Here is a 23,413-nt window from a genome sequence, read left to right as displayed (position 1 = left end):
CGCCGAAATCACTTTTAAACCCATTTCCACCTTTTTTTCCCTTCTCTTCCTCTTACTTTTTTTTCACGTTTTTTTACGTTTTTCTCCTTTTCGCCTCTTTTCTGGGCGTATTATTCTTCTTTTTCTTCTTTTTTTTCGTCTAATGCATACCCCATCAGTGCAGCAATGCTTATTCAATACCGCCAGCAGATGGAGACACTGGGGGATAATTTTCTAAGGATTTATACTGATTTTTCCTGTCTGAATTTGTCGCACAGAAAGTTGCAGGCCAAATATGTGTGACATTTCTGCGACTTTAGCTTCTAGAGCATTTTTACAACATTATACATAGGTGCTGAATACATAAAAAGCGACTGTTCAGCGACAGACAAGTCGCATCGGCTGAAAGTAGGCCAGAATGTCAGTCCATGTTGGAGCAGGTTTAGATACAGTCTAAAGCATAGATCTCAAAGTCTGTGCACAGAATTTAGCAAGGGCCTCGCACCTTCTGATGCATCAGGTAGGTGCACTATAGCATAGCCTAACCCTCTGTACTTTGGTCTATATTGATGCGGGACATAGACAGCCAGCTGATGACCAATCCATTAGTGCAATGGATGGCTGGAAGCATTTGTCTTTGCCTTTGCAATACCACAGAAGCAATGCATGGTCAATGTACAGCAATGACACACCTGTGTGAACAGCCAGGAGACCCCCCCATGTTATGTTACATAGTTACATAGTTAGTACGGTCGAAAAAAGACATATGTCCATCAAGTTCAACCAGGGAATTAAGGGGTAGGGGTGTGGCGCGATATTGGGGAAGGGATGAGATTTTATATTTCTTCATAAGCATTAATCTTATTTTGTCAATTAGGAACATTCAGCACCCACCCGCTATCAAGGCAGCTGCCTATCATGTCATGCCCTACCTGCACAGGTGTGCTGGCTACTCAAATGATCCAATTAAGGAGGCCATTTAGTCAGCAGCAGCAGAAGTCCTGTGCCTGGACGCTCCAACAGCGGCCAGACACAAGCAGAAGCAGCAGAAGCACCACCTTTTGTTTTTTGGCTGCAGCAGCAGCAGCAGCTGCAGCAGCAGCAAGGCCCACAGGGCTGGCTAGCTGGCTAGCCAGCAAGCAGGTAGCAATGAAAGTAGGAATCTTTCTTTTTAACCCTGTAAGGGGGTGGTGCACTGTACCCGAAGATACTGCCATATCGGGTCAATGCATAGGGCGACGGAAGCAAGCTTCGAAATCGGCCCCCGTTCTCAAAAATCCATTTAATTTAGAGGATGGTATTAACAGCTCTGTTTCTATCTTTGCAGATGACACCAAGCTTTGTAGCACGGTACAGTCTATAGAGGATGTGCATAAGTTACAAGATGACTTGGATAGACTAAGTGTCTGGGCATCCACTTGGCAAATGAGGTTCAATGTGGATAAATGTAAAGTTATGCATCTGGGTACTAATAACCTGCATGCATCGTATGTCTTAGGGGGGATTAAACTGGCAGAGTCACTGGTAGAGAAGGATCTGGGTGTACTTGTAGATCACAGACTACAGAATAGCATGCAATGTCAGGCTGCTGCTTCCAAAGCCGGCAGGATATTGTCATGTATCAAAAGAGGCCTGGACTCAAGGGACAGGGACATAATACTCCCCCTTTATAAAGCATTGGTACGGCCTCACCTGGAATATGCTGTTCAGTTTTGGTCACCTGTCCATAAAAGGGACACTGCGGAGTTGGAAAGGGTGCAGAGACGCGCGACTAAACTAATATGGGGCATGGAACATCTTAGCTATGAGGAGCGATTAAAGGAGTTACAATTGTTTAGTCTTGAGAAGAGACGTTTAAGGGGGGATATGATAAACGTATATAAGTATATTAATGGCCCATACAAAAAATATGGAGAAAAACTGTTCCAGGTTAAACCCCCCCAAAGGACGAGGGGGCACTCCCTCCGTCTGGAGAAAAAAAAGTTTAGTCTCAAGGGGCGACACGCCTTCTTTACCGTGAGGACTGTGAATTTATGGAACGGTCTACCTCAGGAACTGGTCACAGCAGGAACAATTAACAGCTTTAAAACAGGATTAGATACATTCCTGGAACAAAATAAGATTAATGCTTATGAAGAAATATAAAATCTCATCCCTTCCCCAATATCGCGCCACACCCCTACCCCTTAATTCCCTGGTTGAACTTGATGGACATATGTCTTTTTTCGACCGTACTAACTATGTAACTAACTATGTAACTATATGGTCCCCAGATAGGGGACGTATCAGATATTAAACTGATAAGAACAGATACTACACTTGATCTTAGCCAAAAGGCCGAGAAGCGATAACCGAGAAAGGGGCGGGCCCAACAAGGTCCCCTTCATGGGCACTATCACTGCTTGCTGTCAGGGAGGCTGCCAGACAATTTTCCATGCACACTCTGGGCTGGGGGGCAGTCAACCACCAGTACACACAGCAGAACCTAAACCCATACCATTATTGCTAAGCAGCAAGACAGGGGCCCATTGCACTCCCACGGGGCCTTTTTAAATGCAATCCATAACCCGGATTTGCCAGGAACCCTTCTTACTCCTCCTACTTGCATGTGACACTGGGCTTAGGATCTGCATAGGAAACACACACACAAGCACACACCTACCTTTGTTGCCTGCAGATGCCTCCTTGGCTGTCCCCAAACGGTATCAAACCAACACCCACGGGAAGCTGTAAGCATAGAGGACATGCCTGCACCCCATTGGACTTACCTGTGTGGGTTAAATCCGGGTTATTTGACAACCTATGGCGGTGATGGTTCTGCTCAGGCAGAGCAGTGCTGATGCTCCTCATAAAGCTGTCGCTGCTGTGAAGGTTCTAGGTGACATCACAATCCCTATGGTTACATACACAACAAAGCTGGGTTGTTGTTGTTTACACTCTGCAAGGCCTGTGGAAGTGAGTGACATCATAGCACTGTAGTTCTGAGGGTTCTAGATGGATGCAACAATCTCCTGTTGCTTCTATGAAGGCCATAATAGACGACATCACCAAACAGCTCCATAGTCACATACACAGCAAAGGAGAGATGTTGTTTACACCTAGTGATGTCAGTGGTATTGAGTGACATCACAGCACAGTGCTAAGGCTCCTGGGCCTGGACACAGCAGCGGCTGCAATATCTCAACGGAGAATACGTTTATATATATGTGTGTGTGTGCGCGTATATATATATATATATATATATATATATATATATATATATTTCTCCGCCGAAATCACTTTTAAACCCATTTCCACCTTTTTTTCCCTTCTCTTCCTCTTACTTTTTTTTCACGTTTTTTTACGTTTTTCTCCTTTTCGCCTCTTTTCTGGGCGTATTATTCTTCTTTTTCTTCTTTTTTTTCGTCTAATGCATACCCCATCAGTGCAGCAATGCTTATTCAATACCGCCAGCAGATGGAGACACTGGGGGATAATTTTCTAAGGATTTATACTGATTTTTCCTGTCTGAATTTGTCGCACAGAAAGTTGCAGGCCAAATATGTGTGACATTTCTGCGACTTTAGCTTCTAGAGCATTTTTACAACATTATACATAGGTGCTGAATACATAAAAAGCGACTGTTCAGCGACAGACAAGTCGCATCGGCTGAAAGTAGGCCAGAATGTCAGTCCATGTTGGAGCAGGTTTAGATACAGTCTAAAGCATAGATCTCAAAGTCTGTGCACAGAATTTAGCAAGGGCCTCGCACCTTCTGATGCATCAGGTAGGTGCACTATAGCATAGCCTAACCCTCTGTACTTTGGTCTATATTGATGCGGGACATAGACAGCCAGCTGATGACCAATCCATTAGTGCAATGGATGGCTGGAAGCATTTGTCTTTGCCTTTGCAATACCACAGAAGCAATGCATGGTCAATGTACAGCAATGACACACCTGTGTGAACAGCCAGGAGACCCCCCCATGTTATGTTACATAGTTACATAGTTAGTACGGTCGAAAAAAGACATATGTCCATCAAGTTCAACCAGGGAATTAAGGGGTAGGGGTGTGGCGCGATATTGGGGAAGGGATGAGATTTTATATTTCTTCATAAGCATTAATCTTATTTTGTCAATTAGGAACATTCAGCACCCACCCGCTATCAAGGCAGCTACCTATCATGTCATGCCCTACCTGCACAGGTGTGCTGGCTACTCAAATGATCCAATTAAGGAGGCCATTTAGTCAGCAGCAGCAGAAGTCCTGTGCCTTGACGCTCCAACAGCGGCCAGACACAAGCAGAAGCAGCAGAAGCAGCAGCAGCACCACCTTTTGTTTTTTGGCTGCAGCAGCAGCAGCAGCAGCAGCAGCAAGGCCCACAGGGCTGGCTAGCTGGCTAGCCAGCAAGCAGGTAGCAATGAAAGTAGGAATCTTTCTTTTTAACCCTGTAAGGGGGTGGTGCACTGTACCCGAAGATACTGCCATATCGGGTCAATGCATAGGGCGACGGAAGCAAGCTTCGAAATCGGCCCCCGTTCTCAAAAATCCATTTAATATATGGTCCCCAGATAGGGGACGTATCAGATATTAAACTGATAAGAACAGATACTACACTTGATCTTAGCCAAAAGGCCGAGAAGCGATAACCGTGAAAGGGGCGGGCCCAACAAGGTCCCCTTCATGGGCACTATCACTGCTTGCTGTCAGGGAGGCTGCCAGACAATTTTCCATGCACACTCTGGGCTGGGGGGCAGTCAACCACCAGTACACACAGCAGAACCTAAACCCATACCATTATTGCTAAGCAGCAAGACAGGGGCCCATTGCACTCCCACGGGGCCTTTTTAAATGCAATCCATTACCCGGATTTGCCAGGAACCCTTCTTACTCCTCCTACTTGCATGTGACACTGGGCTTAGGATCTGCATAGGAAACACACACACAAGCACACACCTACCTTTGTTGCCTGCAGATGCCTCCTTGGCTGTCCCCAAACGGTATCAAACCAACACCCACGGGAAGCTGTAAGCATAGAGGACATGCCTGCACCCCATTGGACTTACCTGTGTGGGTTAAATCCGGGTTATTTGACAACCTATGGCGGTGATGGTTCTGCTCAGGCAGAGCAGTGCTGATGCTCCTCATAAAGCTGTCGCTGCTGTGAAGGTTCTAGGTGACATCACAATCCCTATGGTTACATACACAACAAAGCTGGGTTGTTGTTGTTTACACTCTGCAAGGCCTGTGGAAGTGAGTGACATCATAGCACTGTAGTTCTGAGGGTTCTAGATGGATGCAACAATCTCCTGTTGCTTCTATGAAGGCCATAATAGACGACATCACCAAACAGCTCCATAGTCACATACACAGCAAAGGAGAGATGTTGTTTACACCTAGTGATGTCAGTGGTATTGAGTGACATCACAGCACAGTGCTAAGGCTCCTGGGCCTGGACACAGCAGCGGCTGCAATATCTCAACGGAGAATACGTTTATATATATGTGTGTGTGTGCGCGTATATATATATATATATATATATATATATATATATATATATATATATATATATTTCTCCGCCGAAATCACTTTTAAACCCATTTCCACCTTTTTTTCCCTTCTCTTCCTCTTACTTTTTTTTCACGTTTTTTTACGTTTTTCTCCTTTTCGCCTCTTTTCTGGGCGTATTATTCTTCTTTTTCTTCTTTTTTTTCGTCTAATGCATACCCCATCAGTGCAGCAATGCTTATTCAATACCGCCAGCAGATGGAGACACTGGGGGATAATTTTCTAAGGATTTATACTGATTTTTCCTGTCTGAATTTGTCGCACAGAAAGTTGCAGGCCAAATATGTGTGACATTTCTGCGACTTTAGCTTCTAGAGCATTTTTACAACATTATACATAGGTGCTGAATACATAAAAAGCGACTGTTCAGCGACAGACAAGTCGCATCGGCTGAAAGTAGGCCAGAATGTCAGTCCATGTTGGAGCAGGTTTAGATACAGTCTAAAGCATAGATCTCAAAGTCTGTGCACAGAATTTAGCAAGGGCCTCGCACCTTCTGATGCATCAGGTAGGTGCACTATAGCATAGCCTAACCCTCTGTACTTTGGTCTATATTGATGCGGGACATAGACAGCCAGCTGATGACCAATCCATTAGTGCAATGGATGGCTGGAAGCATTTGTCTTTGCCTTTGCAATACCACAGAAGCAATGCATGGTCAATGTACAGCAATGACACACCTGTGTGAACAGCCAGGAGACCCCCCCATGTTATGTTACATAGTTACATAGTTAGTACGGTCGAAAAAAGACATATGTCCATCAAGTTCAACCAGGGAATTAAGGGGTAGGGGTGTGGCGCGATATTGGGGAAGGGATGAGATTTTATATTTCTTCATAAGCATTAATCTTATTTTGTCAATTAGGAACATTCAGCACCCACCCGCTATCAAGGCAGCTGCCTATCATGTCATGCCCTACCTGCACAGGTGTGCTGGCTACTCAAATGATCCAATTAAGGAGGCCATTTAGTCAGCAGCAGCAGAAGTCCTGTGCCTGGACGCTCCAACAGCGGCCAGACAAAAGCAGAAGCAGCAGAAGCAGCAGCAGCACCACCTTTTGTTTTTTGGCTGCAGCAGCAGCAGCAGCAGCAGCAGCAGCAAGGCCCACAGGGCTGGCTAGCTGGCTAGCCAGCAAGCAGGTAGCAATGAAAGTAGGAATCTTTCTTTTTAACCCTGTAAGGGGGTGGTGCACTGTACCCGAAGATACTGCCATATCGGGTCAATGCATAGGGCGACGGAAGCAAGCTTCGAAATCGGCCCCCGTTCTCAAAAATCCATTTAATATATGGTCCCCAGATAGGGGACGTATCAGATATTAAACTGATAAGAACAGATACTACACTTGATCTTAGCCAAAAGGCCGAGAAGCGATAACCGTGAAAGGGGCGGGCCCAACAAGGTCCCCTTCATGGGCACTATCACTGCTTGCTGTCAGGGAGGCTGCCAGACAATTTTCCATGCACACTCTGGGCTGGGGGGCAGTCAACCACCAGTACACACAGCAGAACCTAAACCCATACCATTATTGCTAAGCAGCAAGACAGGGGCCCATTGCACTCCCACGGGGCCTTTTTAAATGCAATCCATAACCCGGATTTGCCAGGAACCCTTCTTACTCCTCCTACTTGCATGTGACACTGGGCTTAGGATCTGCATAGGAAACACACACACAAGCACACACCTACCTTTGTTGCCTGCAGATGCCTCCTTGGCTGTCCCCAAACGGTATCAAACCAACACCCACGGGAAGCTGTAAGCATAGAGGACATGCCTGCACCCCATTGGACTTACCTGTGTGGGTTAAATCCGGGTTATTTGACAACCTATGGCGGTGATGGTTCTGCTCAGGCAGAGCAGTGCTGATGCTCCTCATAAAGCTGTCGCTGCTGTGAAGGTTCTAGGTGACATCACAATCCCTATGGTTACATACACAACAAAGCTGGGTTGTTGTTGTTTACACTCTGCAAGGCCTGTGGAAGTGAGTGACATCATAGCACTGTAGTTCTGAGGGTTCTAGATGGATGCAACAATCTCCTGTTGCTTCTATGAAGGCCATAATAGACGACATCACCAAACAGCTCCATAGTCACATACACAGCAAAGGAGAGATGTTGTTTACACCTAGTGATGACAGTGGTATTGAGTGACATCACAGCACAGTGCTAAGGCTCCTGGGCCTGGACACAGCAGCGGCTGCAATATCTCAACGGAGAATACGTTCATATATATGTGTGTGTGTGCGCGTATATATATATATATATATATATATATATATATATATATATATATATATATATATATTTCTCCGCCGAAATCACTTTTAAACCCATTTCCACCTTTTTTTCCCTTCTCTTCCTCTTACTTTTTTTTCACGTTTTTTTACGTTTTTCTCCTTTTCGCCTCTTTTCTGGGCGTATTATTCTTCTTTTTCTTCTTTTTTTTCGTCTAATGCATACCCCATCAGTGCAGCAATGCTTATTCAATACCGCCAGCAGATGGAGACACTGGGGGATAATTTTCTAAGGATTTATACTGATTTTTCCTGTCTGAATTTGTCGCACAGAAAGTTGCAGGCCAAATATGTGTGACATTTCTGCGACTTTAGCTTCTAGAGCATTTTTACAACATTATACATAGGTGCTGAATACATAAAAAGCGACTGTTCAGCGACAGACAAGTCGCATCGGCTGAAAGTAGGCCAGAATGTCAGTCCATGTTGGAGCAGGTTTAGATACAGTCTAAAGCATAGATCTCAAAGTCTGTGCACAGAATTTAGCAAGGGCCTCGCACCTTCTGATGCATCAGGTAGGTGCACTATAGCATAGCCTAACCCTCTGTACTTTGGTCTATATTGATGCGGGACATAGACAGCCAGCTGATGACCAATCCATTAGTGCAATGGATGGCTGGAAGCATTTGTCTTTGCCTTTGCAATACCACAGAAGCAATGCATGGTCAATGTACAGCAATGACACACCTGTGTGAACAGCCAGGAGACCCCCCCATGTTATGTTACATAGTTACATAGTTAGTACGGTCGAAAAAAGACATATGTCCATCAAGTTCAACCAGGGAATTAAGGGGTAGGGGTGTGGCGCGATATTGGGGAAGGGATGAGATTTTATATTTCTTCATAAGCATTAATCTTATTTTGTCAATTAGGAACATTCAGCACCCACCCGCTATCAAGGCAGCTGCCTATCATGTCATGCCCTACCTGCACAGGTGTGCTGGCTACTCAAATGATCCAATTAAGGAGGCCATTTAGTCAGCAGCAGCAGAAGTCCTGTGCCTGGACGCTCCAACAGCGGCCAGACACAAGCAGAAGCAGCAGAAGCAGCAGCAGCACCACCTTTTGTTTTTTGGCTGCAGCAGCAGCAGCAGCAGCAGCAAGGCCCACAGGGCTGGCTAGCTGGCTAGCCAGCAAGCAGGTAGCAATGAAAGTAGGAATCTTTCTTTTTAACCCTGTAAGGGGGTGGTGCACTGTACCCGAAGATACTGCCATATCGGGTCAATGCATAGGGCGACGGAAGCAAGCTTCGAAATCGGCCCCCGTTCTCAAAAATCCATTTAATATATGGTCCCCAGATAGGGGACGTATCAGATATTAAACTGATAAGAACAGATACTACACTTGATCTTAGCCAAAAGGCCGAGAAGCGATAACCGTGAAAGGGGCGGGCCCAACAAGGTCCCCTTCATGGGCACTATCACTGCTTGCTGTCAGGGAGGCTGCCAGACAATTTTCCATGCACACTCTGGGCTGGGGGGCAGTCAACCACCAGTACACACAGCAGAACCTAAACCCATACCATTATTGCTAAGCAGCAAGACAGGGGCCCATTGCACTCCCACGGGGCCTTTTTAAATGCAATCCATAACCCGGATTTGCCAGGAACCCTTCTTACTCCTCCTACTTGCATGTGACACTGGGCTTAGGATCTGCATAGGAAACACACACACAAGCACACACCTACCTTTGTTGCCTGCAGATGCCTCCTTGGCTGTCCCCAAACGGTATCAAACCAACACCCACGGGAAGCTGTAAGCATAGAGGACATGCCTGCACCCCATTGGACTTACCTGTGTGGGTTAAATCCGGGTTATTTGACAACCTATGGCGGTGATGGTTCTGCTCAGGCAGAGCAGTGCTGATGCTCCTCATAAAGCTGTCGCTGCTGTGAAGGTTCTAGGTGACATCACAATCCCTATGGTTACATACACAACAAAGCTGGGTTGTTGTTGTTTACACTCTGCAAGGCCTGTGGAACTGAGTGACATCATAGCACTGTAGTTCTGAGGGTTCTAGATGGATGCAACAATCTCCTGTTGCTTCTATGAAGGCCATAATAGACGACATCACCAAACAGCTCCATAGTCACATACACAGCAAAGGAGAGATGTTGTTTACACCTAGTGATGTCAGTGGTATTGAGTGACATCACAGCACAGTGCTAAGGCTCCTGGGCCTGGACACAGCAGCGGCTGCAATATCTCAACGGAGAATACGTTTATATATATGTGTGTGTGTGCGCGTATATATATATATATATATATATATATATATATATATATATATTTCTCCGCCGAAATCACTTTTAAACCCATTTCCACCTTTTTTTCCCTTCTCTTCCTCTTACTTTTTTTTCACGTTTTTTTACGTTTTTCTCCTTTTCGCCTCTTTTCTGGGCGTATTATTCTTCTTTTTCTTCTTTTTTTTTCGTCTAATGCATACCCCATCAGTGCAGCAATGCTTATTCAATACCGCCAGCAGATGGAGACACTGGGGGATAATTTTCTAAGGATTTATACTGATTTTTCCTGTCTGAATTTGTCGCACAGAAAGTTGCAGGCCAAATATGTGTGACATTTCTGCGACTTTAGCTTCTAGAGCATTTTTACAACATTATACATAGGTGCTGAATACATAAAAAGCGACTGTTCAGCGACAGACAAGTCGCATCGGCTGAAAGTAGGCCAGAATGTCAGTCCATGTTGGAGCAGGTTTAGATACAGTCTAAAGCATAGATCTCAAAGTCTGTGCACAGAATTTAGCAAGGGCCTCGCACCTTCTGATGCATCAGGTAGGTGCACTATAGCATAGCCTAACCCTCTGTACTTTGGTCTATATTGATGCGGGACATAGACAGCCAGCTGATGACCAATCCATTAGTGCAATGGATGGCTGGAAGCATTTGTCTTTGCCTTTGCAATACCACAGAAGCAATGCATGGTCAATGTACAGCAATGACACACCTGTGTGAACAGCCAGGAGACCCCCCCATGTTATGTTACATAGTTACATAGTTAGTACGGTCGAAAAAAGACATATGTCCATCAAGTTCAACCAGGGAATTAAGGGGTAGGGGTGTGGCGCGATATTGGGGAAGGGATGAGATTTTATATTTCTTCATAAGCATTAATCTTATTTTGTCAATTAGGAACATTCAGCACCCACCCGCTATCAAGGCAGCTGCCTATCATGTCATGCCCTACCTGCACAGGTGTGCTGGCTACTCAAATGATCCAATTAAGGAGGCCATTTAGTCAGCAGCAGCAGAAGTCCTGTGCCTGGACGCTCCAACAGCGGCCAGACACAAGCAGAAGCAGCAGAAGCAGCAGCAGCACCACCTTTTGTTTTTTGGCTGCAGCAGCAGCAGCAGCAGCAGCAGCAAGGCCCACAGGGCTGGCTAGCTGGCTAGCCAGCAAGCAGGTAGCAATGAAAGTAGGAATCTTTCTTTTTAACCCTGTAAGGGGGTGGTGCACTGTACCCGAAGATACTGCCATATCGGGTCAATGCATAGGGCGACGGAAGCAAGCTTCGAAATCGGCCCCCGTTCTCAAAAATCCATTTAATATATGGTCCCCAGATAGGGGACGTATCAGATATTAAACTGATAAGAACAGATACTACACTTGATCTTAGCCAAAAGGCCGAGAAGCGATAACCGTGAAAGGGGCGGGCCCAACAAGGTCCCCTTCATGGGCACTATCACTGCTTGCTGTCAGGGAGGCTGCCAGACAATTTTCCATGCACACTCTGGGCTGGGGGGCAGTCAACCACCAGTACACACAGCAGAACCTAAACCCATACCATTATTGCTAAGCAGCAAGACAGGGGCCCATTGCACTCCCACGGGGCCTTTTTAAATGCAATCCATAACCCGGATTTGCCAGGAACCCTTCTTACTCCTCCTACTTGCATGTGACACTGGGCTTAGGATCTGCATAGGAAACACACACACACAAGCACACACCTACCTTTGTTGCCTGCAGATGCCTCCTTGGCTGTCCCCAAACGGTATCAAACCAACACCCACGGGAAGCTGTAAGCATAGAGGACATGCCTGCACCCCATTGGACTTACCTGTGTGGGTTAAATCCGGGTTATTTGACAACCTATGGCGGTGATGGTTCTGCTCAGGCAGAGCAGTGCTGATGCTCCTCATAAAGCTGTCGCTGCTGTGAAGGTTCTAGGTGACATCACAATCCCTATGGTTACATACACAACAAAGCTGGGTTGTTGTTGTTTACACTCTGCAAGGCCTGTGGAAGTGAGTGACATCATAGCACTGTAGTTCTGAGGGTTCTAGATGGATGCAACAATCTCCTGTTGCTTCTATGAAGGCCATAATAGACGACATCACCAAACAGCTCCATAGTCACATACACAGCAAAGGAGAGATGTTGTTTACACCTAGTGATGTCAGTGGTATTGAGTGACATCACAGCACAGTGCTAAGGCTCCTGGGCCTGGACACAGCAGCGGCTGCAATATCTCAACGGAGAATACGTTTATATATATGTGTGTGTGTGCGCGTATATATATATATATATATATATATATATATATATATATATTTCTCCGCCGAAATCACTTTTAAACCCATTTCCACCTTTTTTTCCCTTCTCTTCCTCTTACTTTTTTTTCACGTTTTTTTACGTTTTTCTCCTTTTCGCCTCTTTTCTGGGCGTATTATTCTTCTTTTTCTTCTTTTTTTTCGTCTAATGCATACCCCATCAGTGCAGCAATGCTTATTCAATACCGCCAGCAGATGGAGACACTGGGGGATAATTTTCTAAGGATTTATACTGATTTTTCCTGTCTGAATTTGTCGCACAGAAAGTTGCAGGCCAAATATGTGTGACATTTCTGCGACTTTAGCTTCTAGAGCATTTTTACAACATTATACATAGGTGCTGAATACATAAAAAGCGACTGTTCAGCGACAGACAAGTCGCATCGGCTGAAAGTAGGCCAGAATGTCAGTCCATGTTGGAGCAGGTTTAGATACAGTCTAAAGCATAGATCTCAAAGTCTGTGCACAGAATTTAGCAAGGGCCTCGCACCTTCTGATGCATCAGGTAGGTGCACTATAGCATAGCCTAACCCTCTGTACTTTGGTCTATATTGATGCGGGACATAGACAGCCAGCTGATGACCAATCCATTAGTGCAATGGATGGCTGGAAGCATTTGTCTTTGCCTTTGCAATACCACAGAAGCAATGCATGGTCAATGTACAGCAATGACACACCTGTGTGAACAGCCAGGAGACCCCCCCATGTTATGTTACATAGTTACATAGTTAGTACGGTCGAAAAAAGACATATGTCCATCAAGTTCAACCAGGGAATTAAGGGGTAGGGGTGTGGCGCGATATTGGGGAAGGGATGAGATTTTATATTTCTTCATAAGCATTAATCTTATTTTGTCAATTAGGAACATTCAGCACCCACCCGCTATCAAGGCAGCTGCCTATCATGTCATGCCCTACCTGCACAGGTGTGCTGGCTACTCAAATGATCCAATTAAGGAGGCCATTTAGTCAGCAGCAGCAGAAGTCCTGTGCCTGGACGCTCCAACAGCGGCCAGACACAAGCAGAAGCAGCAGAAGCAGCAGCAGCACCACCTTTTGTTTTTTGGCTGCAGCAGCAGCAGCAGCAGCAGCAGCAGCAAGGCCCACAGGGCTGGCTAGCTGGCTAGCCAGCAAGCAGGTAGCAATGAAAGTAGGAATCTTTCTTTTTAACCCTGTAAGGGGGTGGTGCACTGTACCCGAAGATACTGCCATATCGGGTCAATGCATAGGGCGACGGAAGCAAGCTTCGAAATCGGCCCCCGTTCTCAAAAATCCATTTAATATATGGTCCCCAGATAGGGGACGTATCAGATATTAAACTGATAAGAACAGATACTACACTTGATCTTAGCCAAAAGGCCGAGAAGCGATAACCGTGAAAGGGGCGGGCCCAACAAGGTCCCCTTCATGGGCACTATCACTGCTTGCTGTCAGGGAGGCTGCCAGACAATTTTCCATGCACACTCTGGGCTGGGGGGCAGTCAACCACCAGTACACACAGCAGAACCTAAACCCATACCATTATTGCTAAGCAGCAAGACAGGGGCCCATTGCACTCCCACGGGGCCTTTTTAAATGCAATCCATAACCCGGATTTGCCAGGAACCCTTCTTACTCCTCCTACTTGCATGTGACACTGGGCTTAGGATCTGCATAGGAAACACACACACAAGCACACACCTACCTTTGTTGCCTGCAGATGCCTCCTTGGCTGTCCCCAAACGGTATCAAACCAACACCCACGGGAAGCTGTAAGCATAGAGGACATGCCTGCACCCCATTGGACTTACCTGTGTGGGTTAAATCCGGGTTATTTGACAACCTATGGCGGTGATGGTTCTGCTCAGGCAGAGCAGTGCTGATGCTCCTCATAAAGCTGTCGCTGCTGTGAAGGTTCTAGGTGACATCACAATCCCTATGGTTACATACACAACAAAGCTGGGTTGTTGTTGTTTACACTCTGCAAGGCCTGTGGAAGTGAGTGACATCATAGCACTGTAGTTCTGAGGGTTCTAGATGGATGCAACAATCTCCTGTTGCTTCTATGAAGGCCATAATAGACGACATCACCAAACAGCTCCATAGTCACATACACAGCAAAGGAGAGATGTTGTTTACACCTAGTGATGTCAGTGGTATTGAGTGACATCACAGCACAGTGCTAAGGCTCCTGGGCCTGGACACAGCAGCGGCTGCAATATCTCAACGGAGAATACGTTTATATATATGTGTGTGTGTGCGCGTATATATATATATATATATATATATATATATATATATATATATATATATATATTTCTCCGCCGAAATCACTTTTAAACCCATTTCCACCTTTTTTTCCCTTCTCTTCCTCTTACTTTTTTTTCACGTTTTTTTTACGTTTTTCTCCTTTTCGCCTCTTTTCTGGGCGTATTATTCTTCTTTTTCTTCTTTTTTTTCGTCTAATGCATACCCCATCAGTGCAGCAATGCTTATTCAATACCGCCAGCAGATGGAGACACTGGGGGATAATTTTCTAAGGATTTATACTGATTTTTCCTGTCTGAATTTGTCGCACAGAAAGTTGCAGGCCAAATATGTGTGACATTTCTGCGACTTTAGCTTCTAGAGCATTTTTACAACATTATACATAGGTGCTGAATACATAAAAAGCGACTGTTCAGCGACAGACAAGTCGCATCGGCTGAAAGTAGGCCAGAATGTCAGTCCATGTTGGAGCAGGTTTAGATACAGTCTAAAGCATAGATCTCAAAGTCTGTGCACAGAATTTAGCAAGGGCCTCGCACCTTCTGATGCATCAGGTAGGTGCACTATAGCATAGCCTAACCCTCTGTACTTTGGTCTATATTGATGCGGGACATAGACAGCCAGCTGATGACCAATCCATTAGTGCAATGGATGGCTGGAAGCATTTGTCTTTGCCTTTGCAATACCACAGAAGCAATGCATGGTCAATGTACAGCAATGACACACCTGTGTGAACAGCCAGGAGACCCCCCCATGTTATGTTACATAGTTACATAGTTAGTACGGTCGAAAAAAGACATATGTCCATCAAGTTCAACCAGGGAATTAAGGGGTAGGGGTGTGGCGCGATATTGGGGAAGGGATGAGATTTTATATTTCTTCATAAGCATTAATCTTATTTTGTCAATTAGGAACATTCAGCACCCACCCGCTATCAAGGCAGCTGCCTATCATGTCATGCCCTACCTGCACAGGTGTGCTGGCTACTCAAATGATCCAATTAAGGAGGCCATTTAGTCAGCAGCAGCAGAAGTCCTGTGCCTGGACGCTCCAACAGCGGCCAGACACAAGCAGAAGCAGCAGAAGCAGCAGCAGCAGCAGCAGCAGCAAGGCCCACAGGGCTGGCTAGCTGGCTAGCCAGCAAGCAGGTAGCAATGAAAGTAGGAATCTTTCTTTTTAACCCTGTAAGGGGGTGGTGCACTGTACCCGAAGATACTGCCATATCGGGTCAATGCATAGGGCGACGGAAGCAAGCTTCGAAATCGGCCCCCGTTCTCAAAAATCCATTTAATATATGGTCCCCAGATAGGGGACGTATCAGATATTAAACTGATAAGAACAGATACTACACTTGATCTTAGCCAAAAGGCCGAGAAGCGATAACCGTGAAAGGGGCGGGCCCAACAAGGTCCCCTTCATGGGCACTATCACTGCTTGCTGTCAGGGAGGCTGCCAGACAATTTTCCATGCACACTCTGGGCTGGGGGGCAGTCAACCACCAGTACACACAGCAGAACCTAAACCCATACCATTATTGCTAAGCAGCAAGACAGGGGCCCATTGCACTCCCACGGGGCCTTTTTAAATGCAATCCATAACCCGGATTTGCCAGGAACCCTTCTTACTCCTCCTACTTGCATGTGACACTGGGCTTAGGATCTGCATAGGAAACACACACACAAGCACACACCTACCTTTGTTGCCTGCAGATGCCTCCTTGGCTGTCCCCAAACGGTATCAAACCAACACCCACGGGAAGCTGTAAGCATAGAGGACATGCCTGCACCCCATTGGACTTACCTGTGTGGGTTAAATCCGGGTTATTTGACAACCTATGGCGGTGATGGTTCTGCTCAGGCAGAGCAGTGCTGATGCTCCTCATAAAGCTGTCGCTGCTGTGAAGGTTCTAGGTGACATCACAATCCCTATGGTTACATACACAACAAAGCTGGGTTGTTGTTGTTTACACTCTGCAAGGCCTGTGGAAGTGAGTGACATCATAGCACTGTAGTTCTGAGGGTTCTAGATGGATGCAACAATCTCCTGTTGCTTCTATGAAGGCCATAATAGACGACATCACCAAACAGCTCCATAGTCACATACACAGCAAAGGAGAGATGTTGTTTACACCTAGTGATGTCAGTGGTATTGAGTGACATCACAGCACAGTGCTAAGGCTCCTGGGCCTGGACACAGCAGCGGCTGCAATATCTCAACGGAGAATACGTTTATATATATGTGTGTGTGTGCGCGTATATATATATATATATATATATATATATATATATATATATATATATATTTCTCCGCCGAAATCACTTTTAAACCCATTTCCACCTTTTTTTCCCTTCTCTTCCTCTTACTTTTTTTTCACGTTTTTTTTACGTTTTTCTCCTTTTCGCCTCTTTTCTGGGCGTATTATTCTTCTTTTTCTTCTTTTTTTTCGTCTAATGCATACCCCATCAGTGCAGCAATGCTTATTCAATACCGCCAGCAGATGGGGACACTGGGGGATAATTTTCTAAGGATTTATACTGATTTTTCCTGTCTGAATTTGTCGCACAGAAAGTTGCAGGCCAAATATGTGTGACATTTCTGCGACTTTAGCTTCTAGAGCATTTTTACAACATTATACATAGGTGCTGAATACATAAAAAGCGACTGTTCAGCGACAGACAAGTCGCATCGGCTGAAAGTAGGCCAGAATGTCAGTCCATGTTGGAGCAGGTTTAGATACAGTCTAAAGCATAGATCTCAAAGTCTGTGCACAGAATTTAGCAAGGGCCTCGCACCTTCTGATGCATCAGGTAGGTGCACTATAGCATAGCCTAACCCTCTGTACTTTGGTCTATATTGATGCGGGACATAGACAGCCAGCTGATGACCAATCCATTAGTGCAATGGATGGCTGGAAGCATTTGTCTTTGCCTTTGCAATACCACAGAAGCAATGCATGGTCAATGTACAGCAATGACACACCTGTGTGAACAGCCAGGAGACCCCCCCATGTTATGTTACATAGTTACATAGTTAGTACGGTCGAAAAAAGACATATGTCCATCAAGTTCAACCAGGGAATTAAGGGGTAGGGGTGTGGCGCGATATTGGGGAAGGGATGAGATTTTATATTTCTTCATAAGCATTAATCTTATTTTGTCAATTAGGAACATTCAGCACCCACCCGCTATCAAGGCAGCTGCCTATCATGTCATGCCCTACCTGCACAGGTGTGCTGGCTACTCAAATGATCCAATTAAGGAGGCCATTTAGTCAGCAGCAGCAGAAGTCCTGTGCCTGGACGCTCCAACAGCGGCCAGACACAAGCAGAAGCAGCAGAAGCAGCAGCAGCACCACCTTTTGTTTTTTGGCTGCAGCAGCAGCAGCAGCAGCAGCAGCAGCAGCAAGGCCCACAGGGCTGGCTAGCTGGCTAGCCAGCAAGCAGGTAGCAATGAAAGTAGGAATCTTTCTTTTTAACCCTGTAAGGGGGTGGTGCACTGTACCCGAAGATACTGCCATATCGGGTCAATGCATAGGGCGACGGAAGCAAGCTTCGAAATCGGCCCCCGTTCTCAAAAATCCATTTAATATATGGTCCCCAGATAGGGGACGTATCAGATATTAAACTGATAAGAACAGATACTACACTTGATCTTAGCCAAAAGGCCGAGAAGCGATAACCGTGAAAGGGGCGGGCCCAACAAGGTCCCCTTCATGGGCACTATCACTGCTTGCTGTCAGGGAGGCTGCCAGACAATTTTCCATGCACACTCTGGGCTGGGGGGCAGTCAACCACCAGTACACACAGCAGAACCTAAACCCATACCATTATTGCTAAGCAGCAAGACAGGGGCCCATTGCACTCCCACGGGGCCTTTTTAAATGCAATCCATAACCCGGATTTGCCAGGAACCCTTCTTACTCCTCCTACTTGCATGTGACACTGGGCTTAGGATCTGCATAGGAAACACACACACAAGCACACACCTACCTTTGTTGCCTGCAGATGCCTCCTTGGCTGTCCCCAAACGGTATCAAACCAACACCCACGGGAAGCTGTAAGCATAGAGGACATGCCTGCACCCCATTGGACTTACCTGTGTGGGTTAAATCCGGGTTATTTGACAACCTATGGCGGTGATGGTTCTGCTCAGGCAGAGCAGTGCTGATGCTCCTCATAAAGCTGTCGCTGCTGTGAAGGTTCTAGGTGACATCACAATCCCTATGGTTACATACACAACAAAGCTGGGTTGTTGTTGTTTACACTCTGCAAGGCCTGTGGAAGTGAGTGACATCATAGCACTGTAGTTCTGAGGGTTCTAGATGGATGCAACAATCTCCTGTTGCTTCTATGAAGGCCATAATAGACGACATCACCAAACAGCTCCATAGTCACATACACAGCAAAGGAGAGATGTTGTTTACACCTAGTGATGTCAGTGGTATTGAGTGACATCACAGCACAGTGCTAAGGCTCCTGGGCCTGGACACAGCAGCGGCTGCAATATCTCAACGGAGAATACGTTTATATATATGTGTGTGTGTGCGCGTATATATATATATATATATATATATATATATATATATATATATATATTTCTCCGCCGAAATCACTTTTAAACCCATTTCCACCTTTTTTTCCCTTCTCTTCCTCTTACTTTTTTTTCACGTTTTTTTACGTTTTTCTCCTTTTCGCCTCTTTTCTGGGCGTATTATTCTTCTTTTTCTTCTTTTTTTTCGTCTAATGCATACCCCATCAGTGCAGCAATGCTTATTCAATACCGCCAGCAGATGGAGACACTGGGGGATAATTTTCTAAGGATTTATACTGATTTTTCCTGTCTGAATTTGTCGCACAGAAAGTTGCAGGCCAAATATGTGTGACATTTCTGCGACTTTAGCTTCTAGAGCATTTTTACAACATTATACATAGGTGCTGAATACATAAAAAGCGACTGTTCAGCGACAGACAAGTCGCATCGGCTGAAAGTAGGCCAGAATGTCAGTCCATGTTGGAGCAGGTTTAGATACAGTCTAAAGCATAGATCTCAAAGTCTGTGCACAGAATTTAGCAAGGGCCTCGCACCTTCTGATGCATCAGGTAGGTGCACTATAGCATAGCCTAACCCTCTGTACTTTGGTCTATATTGATGCGGGACATAGACAGCCAGCTGATGACCAATCCATTAGTGCAATGGATGGCTGGAAGCATTTGTCTTTGCCTTTGCAATACCACAGAAGCAATGCATGGTCAATGTACAGCAATGACACACCTGTGTGAACAGCCAGGAGACCCCCCCATGTTATGTTACATAGTTACATAGTTAGTACGGTCGAAAAAAGACATATGTCCATCAAGTTCAACCAGGGAATTAAGGGGTAGGGGTGTGGCGCGATATTGGGGAAGGGATGAGATTTTATATTTCTTCATAAGCATTAATCTTATTTTGTCAATTAGGAACATTCAGCACCCACCCGCTATCAAGGCAGCTGCCTATCATGTCATGCCCTACCTGCACAGGTGTGCTGGCTACTCAAATGATCCAATTAAGGAGGCCATTTAGTCAGCAGCAGCAGAAGTCCTGTGCCTGGACGCTCCAACAGCGGCCAGACACAAGCAGAAGCAGCAGAAGCAGCAGCAGCACCACCTTTTGTTTTTTGGCTGCAGCAGCAGCAGCAGCAGCAGCAGCAGCAGCAAGGCCCACAGGGCTGGCTAGCTGGCTAGCCAGCAAGCAGGTAGCAATGAAAGTAGGAATCTTTCTTTTTAACCCTGTAAGGGGGTGGTGCACTGTACCCGAAGATACTGCCATATCGGGTCAATGCATAGGGCGACGGAAGCAAGCTTCGAAATCGGCCCCCGTTCTCAAAAATCCATTTAATATATGGTCCCCAGATAGGGGACGTATCAGATATTAAACTGATAAGAACAGATACTACACTTGATCTTAGCCAAAAGGCCGAGAAGCGATAACCGTGAAAGGGGCGGGCCCAACAAGGTCCCCTTCATGGGCACTATCACTGCTTGCTGTCAGGGAGGCTGCCAGACAATTTTCCATGCACACTCTGGGCTGGGGGGCAGTCAACCACCAGTACACACAGCAGAACCTAAACCCATACCATTATTGCTAAGCAGCAAGACAGGGGCCCATTGCACTCCCACGGGGCCTTTTTAAATGCAATCCATAACCCGGATTTGCCAGGAACCCTTCTTACTCCTCCTACTTGCATGTGACACTGGGCTTAGGATCTGCATAGGAAACACACACACAAGCACACACCTACCTTTGTTGCCTGCAGATGCCTCCTTGGCTGTCCCCAAACGGTATCAAACCAACACCCACGGGAAGCTGTAAGCATAGAGGACATGCCTGCACCCCATTGGACTTACCTGTGTGGGTTAAATCCGGGTTATTTGACAACCTATGGCGGTGATGGTTCTGCTCAGGCAGAGCAGTGCTGATGCTCCTCATAAAGCTGTCGCTGCTGTGAAGGTTCTAGGTGACATCACAATCCCTATGGTTACATACACAACAAAGCTGGGTTGTTGTTGTTTACACTCTGCAAGGCCTGTGGAAGTGAGTGACATCATAGCACTGTAGTTCTGAGGGTTCTAGATGGATGCAACAATCTCCTGTTGCTTCTATGAAGGCCATAATAGACGACATCACCAAACAGCTCCATAGTCACATACACAGCAAAGGAGAGATGTTGTTTACACCTAGTCAGTGGTATTGAGTGACATCACAGCACAGTGCTAAGGCTCCTGGGCCTGGACACAGCAGCGGCTGCAATATCTCAACGGAGAATACGTTTATATATATGTGTGTGTGTGCGCGTATATATATATATATATATATATATATATATATATATATATATATATATATTTCTCCGCCGAAATCACTTTTAAACCCATTTCCACCTTTTTTTCCCTTCTCTTCCTCTTACTTTTTTTTCACGTTTTTTTACGTTTTTCTCCTTTTCGCCTCTTTTCTGGGCGTATTATTCTTCTTTTTCTTCTTTTTTTTCGTCTAATGCATACCCCATCAGTGCAGCAATGCTTATTCAATACCGCCAGCAGATGGAGACACTGGGGGATAATTTTCTAAGGATTTATACTGATTTTTCCTGTCTGAATTTGTCGCACAGAAAGTTGCAGGCCAAATATGTGTGACATTTCTGCGACTTTAGCTTCTAGAGCATTTTTACAACATTATACATAGGTGCTGAATACATAAAAAGCGACTGTTCAGCGACAGACAAGTCGCATCGGCTGAAAGTAGGCCAGAATGTCAGTCCATGTTGGAGCAGGTTTAGATACAGTCTAAAGCATAGATCTCAAAGTCTGTGCACAGAATTTAGCAAGGGCCTCGCACCTTCTGATGCATCAGGTAGGTGCACTATAGCATAGCCTAACCCTCTGTACTTTGGTCTATATTGATGCGGGACATAGACAGCCAGCTGATGACCAATCCATTAGTGCAATGGATGGCTGGAAGCATTTGTCTTTGCCTTTGCAATACCACAGAAGCAATGCATGGTCAATGTACAGCAATGACACACCTGTGTGAACAGCCAGGAGACCCCCCCATGTTATGTTACATAGTTACATAGTTAGTACGGTCGAAAAAAGACATATGTCCATCAAGTTCAACCAGGGAATTAAGGGGTAGGGGTGTGGCGCGATATTGGGGAAGGGATGAGATTTTATATTTCTTCATAAGCATTAATCTTATTTTGTCAATTAGGAACATTCAGCACCCACCCGCTATCAAGGCAGCTGCCTATCATGTCATGCCCTACCTGCACAGGTGTGCTGGCTACTCAAATGATCCAATTAAGGAGGCCATTTAGTCAGCAGCAGCAGAAGTCCTGTGCCTGGACGCTCCAACAGCGGCCAGACACAAGCAGAAGCAGCAGAAGCAGCAGCAGCACCACCTTTTGTTTTTTGGCTGCAGCAGCAGCAGCAGCAGCAGCAGCAGCAGCAAGGCCCACAGGGCTGGCTAGCTGGCTAGCCAGCAAGCAGGTAGCAATGAAAGTAGGAATCTTTCTTTTTAACCCTGTAAGGGGGTGGTGCACTGTACCCGAAGATACTGCCATATCGGGTCAATGCATAGGGCGACGGAAGCAAGCTTCGAAATCGGCCCCCGTTCTCAAAAATCCATTTAATATATGGTCCCCAGATAGGGGACGTATCAGATATTAAACTGATAAGAACAGATACTACACTTGATCTTAGCCAAAAGGCCGAGAAGCGATAACCGTGAAAGGGGCGGGCCCAACAAGGTCCCCTTCATGGGCACTATCACTGCTTGCTGTCAGGGAGGCTGCCAGACAATTTTCCATGCACACTCTGGGCTGGGGGGCAGTCAACCACCAGTACACACAGCAGAACCTAAACCCATACCATTATTGCTAAGCAGCAAGACAGGGGCCCATTGCACTCCCACGGGGCCTTTTTAAATGCAATCCATAACCCGGATTTGCCAGGAACCCTTCTTACTCCTCCTACTTGCATGTGACACTGGGCTTAGGATCTGCATAGGAAACACACACACAAGCACACACCTACCTTTGTTGCCTGCAGATGCCTCCTTGGCTGTCCCCAAACGGTATCAAACCAACACCCACGGGAAGCTGTAAGCATAGAGGACATGCCTGCACCCCATTGGACTTACCTGTGTGGGTTAAATCCGGGTTATTTGACAACCTATGGCGGTGATGGTTCTGCTCAGGCAGAGCAGTGCTGATGCTCCTCATAAAGCTGTCGCTGCTGTGAAG

The 23,413-nt window shown here is 45.9% G+C and overlaps 9 non-coding genes and 2 pseudogenes across 9 annotated transcripts; all 11 read right to left on the bottom strand.

The window, feature by feature from the left end:
- Positions 1–1,164: 1,164 nt before the first annotated feature.
- Positions 1,165–1,280, bottom strand: LOC130335073 (U2 spliceosomal RNA; annotated as a pseudogene).
- Positions 1,281–2,216: 936 nt separating this feature from the next.
- On the bottom strand, positions 2,217–2,328 carry LOC130335061 (U2 spliceosomal RNA; annotated as a pseudogene).
- Positions 2,329–4,416: 2,088 nt separating this feature from the next.
- On the bottom strand, positions 4,417–4,607 carry LOC130335050 (U2 spliceosomal RNA). Its single transcript, XR_008876759.1, has one exon. It is a non-coding gene; the product is annotated as a U2 spliceosomal RNA (small nuclear RNA).
- A 2,103-nt stretch (positions 4,608–6,710) lies between these two features.
- Positions 6,711–6,901, bottom strand: LOC130335049 (U2 spliceosomal RNA). Its single transcript, XR_008876758.1, has one exon. It is a non-coding gene; the product is annotated as a U2 spliceosomal RNA (small nuclear RNA).
- A 2,101-nt stretch (positions 6,902–9,002) lies between these two features.
- LOC130335048 (U2 spliceosomal RNA) lies at positions 9,003–9,193 on the bottom strand. Its single transcript, XR_008876757.1, has one exon. It is a non-coding gene; the product is annotated as a U2 spliceosomal RNA (small nuclear RNA).
- A 2,091-nt stretch (positions 9,194–11,284) lies between these two features.
- LOC130335046 (U2 spliceosomal RNA) lies at positions 11,285–11,475 on the bottom strand. The gene has a single exon (XR_008876756.1). It is a non-coding gene; the product is annotated as a U2 spliceosomal RNA (small nuclear RNA).
- A 2,093-nt stretch (positions 11,476–13,568) lies between these two features.
- Positions 13,569–13,759, bottom strand: LOC130335045 (U2 spliceosomal RNA). Its single transcript, XR_008876755.1, has one exon. It is a non-coding gene; the product is annotated as a U2 spliceosomal RNA (small nuclear RNA).
- Positions 13,760–15,825: 2,066 nt separating this feature from the next.
- LOC130335044 (U2 spliceosomal RNA) lies at positions 15,826–16,016 on the bottom strand. Its single transcript, XR_008876754.1, has one exon. It is a non-coding gene; the product is annotated as a U2 spliceosomal RNA (small nuclear RNA).
- A 2,103-nt stretch (positions 16,017–18,119) lies between these two features.
- On the bottom strand, positions 18,120–18,310 carry LOC130335043 (U2 spliceosomal RNA). Its single transcript, XR_008876753.1, has one exon. It is a non-coding gene; the product is annotated as a U2 spliceosomal RNA (small nuclear RNA).
- A 2,100-nt stretch (positions 18,311–20,410) lies between these two features.
- On the bottom strand, positions 20,411–20,601 carry LOC130335041 (U2 spliceosomal RNA). Its single transcript, XR_008876750.1, has one exon. It is a non-coding gene; the product is annotated as a U2 spliceosomal RNA (small nuclear RNA).
- A 2,099-nt stretch (positions 20,602–22,700) lies between these two features.
- LOC130335040 (U2 spliceosomal RNA) lies at positions 22,701–22,891 on the bottom strand. The gene has a single exon (XR_008876749.1). It is a non-coding gene; the product is annotated as a U2 spliceosomal RNA (small nuclear RNA).
- Between the last annotated feature and the right edge of the window lie 522 nt (positions 22,892–23,413).

This window comes from Hyla sarda, unplaced genomic scaffold, assembly GCF_029499605.1.
Source record: "Hyla sarda isolate aHylSar1 unplaced genomic scaffold, aHylSar1.hap1 scaffold_447, whole genome shotgun sequence".
In the NCBI taxonomy this organism is placed as follows: domain Eukaryota; kingdom Metazoa; phylum Chordata; class Amphibia; order Anura; family Hylidae; genus Hyla; species Hyla sarda.
The sequence above is the reverse complement of the archived record's forward strand: the minus strand, read 5'-3'. Positions and strand labels throughout refer to the sequence as shown.